Source organism: Chrysochloris asiatica, unplaced genomic scaffold (genome assembly GCF_000296735.1).
Source record: "Chrysochloris asiatica unplaced genomic scaffold, ChrAsi1.0 scaffold00304, whole genome shotgun sequence".
In the NCBI taxonomy this organism is placed as follows: Eukaryota; Metazoa; Chordata; class Mammalia; order Afrosoricida; family Chrysochloridae; genus Chrysochloris; species Chrysochloris asiatica.
This window is the reverse complement of record NW_006408822.1, coordinates 186,803-190,075: the sequence shown is the minus strand read 5'-3', so window position 1 is coordinate 190,075 and position 3,273 is coordinate 186,803.

Sequence of the window (3,273 nt, the reverse complement as noted above, 5' to 3'; positions counted from 1 at the left end):
ACACATACAAGTAAAACTCTGCTAAAGATAATTCAAAAATGGTTTCTGCAGTACACCAACAGGGAACTACCAAAAAATCAAGCCAGGTTCAGAAGAGGTGTTGGAAGAGGATGTGGAACAAGGGATAACATTACTGACATCAGACGGACCTTGGCTGCAAGCAGGGAATACCAGAAAGATGTGCTTTATTGACTATGCAAAGGCATTCGACTACATGGACCATAACATTTTGGATAACATTGCACACACTTAGTTGCATAGGCCAAAAGCCACTCATTTGAACAGAACAAGGAGATACTGAGTGGTTTAAAAACATGAAAGGTAAGCACTAGTGTTGTATTTTTTCACCATACTTATTCCATCTGTATGCTAAGCAAATAATCAAAGAAACTGGATTACGTGAAAAATGTGACATCAGGATTGGAGGAAGATTAATGAACAACCTATAATATACAGATGATACAACCTCAAAGTCCTTAAAATACTGATGAAGATCAACAACTGCAGACTTCAGTATGGATTGCACTCAACATAAAGAAAACAAAAATCCTCACAACTGGATCAACATTTTGATAAACAGAAAAGATCGAAGTTATCAAAGACTTCATTATGTTTGGCTCCACAACCAACACTCATGGAAGCAGCAGTCAAGAAAGCAAATGACGTATTGCATTAGGCAAATCTGCTACAAAAGACCTCTTTAATATGTTAAAGAGCAAATATATGGGTTTGTAGTTAGCAGTCCAGTCCGTATCCTACAGTGCCACACTAGGATTCCTGGTAAAGTTGGGGGGGGGGGCAGTGAAAAGGAGGAAGAACCCCCAATGAGATGGATTAACACAGTGGCAGCACCAATGGGCTCAAACGTAACATTTGTGATAGTGCAGGACCGCATAGTGTTCCCTTCTGTTGTACATAGAGTCGGAACAGACTCCACAGCACTTAACCAACCATCCCATTAGTTTCTTTTAAAACTTATTGGCATAAAGTTGTATGATAAAGAGACTCTTCATTGCCCACATATCTATTTGTTCCATTTTCTTGGCTAGTAGAACCTTTGTGCTGTCATTTGTCCTGCTAAACAAAATCACTTGTCTCTCCTGGGCACTCCATTGATGTATTTGTGTACCTCTTTTTGACACCTCACTGTTCTAATGACTATGGTGGTGGTGGTTGTGTGTGGTAGAGTTCGCTCTGACTCATAGCAATCCTGTGTAGGGTTTTCTGAGGCTGCAAATCTTTACGGGAGCAGAAAGCCTCATCTTTCTCCTGCAGAATGGCTGGTAGTTTCAAACTGCTGGTAGTTTTGAACAGTTAACAGTCCGACTCATAACCACTACACTAACAGAGCTCCTTGTTCTAATGACTATAGCTTTACAGTAAATCTTGATGTCTGTAGTACAAATGTCCCATTTTGCATTTTGGTTTCCTCTTAAGTTCTCCCCACCCCTTTTGGCTCTTCTTGGCCTTTGCTATTCCATATGTATTTTAGAAGCATTCTGTCAAACTCAAAAGAAAATAAAAACTATGTTTGGATGTGTATTGGAGCTATTACAGATCTACACATGAATTTGAGCACAGTTGACAGTTTATTACAGTCAGTGTGAACCACAGGATCGGTGGTTCAAGCTCACCAGCCACTCCTCAGAAACCTTATACAGGGTCACTATGGGTTGGAATCGACTCAACAGCACTTAACAACATTCAGGAAGATTATTTATTTATTGAGAACTTGAGTTCCAGTAGAGTTCTCCATAAAAAGAGGGGGATCCCTCATCTCTCCCCGGTTGAATGCCCCTCAATCAGCTCTAAGGTGGTGTGGTTGCCTTCTATTCACCATCTGCACCCCTAATGTTTCTGCTAATAACCTGAAGCCAGTCCTGTTTTCCTAAGTCTTTTTTCTCAAGTCCTCTGAGCCAGGTAATCCCAGGCCCCATATGTGCTTCCCCTCTCAACCTGAAACTTATGCTCAAATCGCCCTTTTTCCTTCCCATATGGCCCTTCCTAGGACTCTGCACTGGATGGGGGAGGGGATTATGGGCCCTGAGCAATCTTAGGCAATAGTCAACAAGACAGAGTTTGGCCTCCACTTGGGCCTTTTGGTGTGGTGTTGTAGAATAAGCACTTGATAACCACAAAGTCAGTGGTTCAAATGCACCAGCTTCTCCTCAAAAACCCTATACAGGGTCGTTATGAGTCAGAACTGACTCCACAGCACTCAACAACAACAACAACAGTGTCCTTTGTAAGGAACCCTGGTAGTGTAGTGAGTTGGGCTGCTAACCACAAGGTCAGCAGTTTGAATCTACCAGCCTCTGAATGAGAGAAAGATGAGGTTTTCTGCTCCTGTAAAGGTTTACAGCCTACACAGGGTCACTTTAAGTCAGAACTGACTTGATGACACACAACCACACCACCACTAAGGTCCTTTGTAGCTGGGGGGCCAAAAAGTCCATACACCCCCTCCTAGAGGGCAAAAGTGGGGACTTTAGAAAGCTGTGTCACTGAGGGCTCTGGACTTACAGAATGGAAGCAAGCCTGAGCCTGCCAATGAAAGGAGTGGCAGATAACAAACATTCCCCAGCCCTCCACATCCTTTGCCATGTGATTTTGCTTTTCCTCCCATTAAGACGCAGACTCTTTTGCTGGAACTAGTCTGGATCAATAGAATGAGACAGAAATGAGAAGGATGTCAGCTCCTTGCAGGCCTCCACGGCCAGGACTGGAGTGGAGCGAGTAAGGCAAGCAAAGCACTGGCCTTAGGATCACCAGTACTGAGCCTTCACTTCACCTCAGACTCCAACATGGCCTGGTACTGTTAATGCTTTTATTTAAAAGTATGGTATTTTGTGCATCGTGGCATTTTGCATTACCTTTGATTTTTAAAAACATTGAATGAAAATATTCTGTATCTTTTTCTTGAGTACTGAGGGATTTTTTGTGTTCTCTTAAATTTTTCATCTGAAGTAAGTACCTCACCGGAGTCCTGGTCCTGCTCTCATGGAACCTTCCCTAGCTGTCATATGAACAAGCCTGGGCTAGCCTCTGGAGAATAAGACAAATGGCCCAGTCACCCTTACCCCAGCCAACCCCACAACTGTCAGTTGACTGCAAACGTCAAGTGAGTTGAGGAGAACAAACAAGATGGCGGACCGGGTGGAAGTGCAGTAAAGAGTCCCGCCAGCAACAACACAGAATACCTGACCAAGCAGGCTCAGGGGATGGTCGCAGAACTCTGAACCACATATAAAGAAATATTTACAAGGTTGGAAG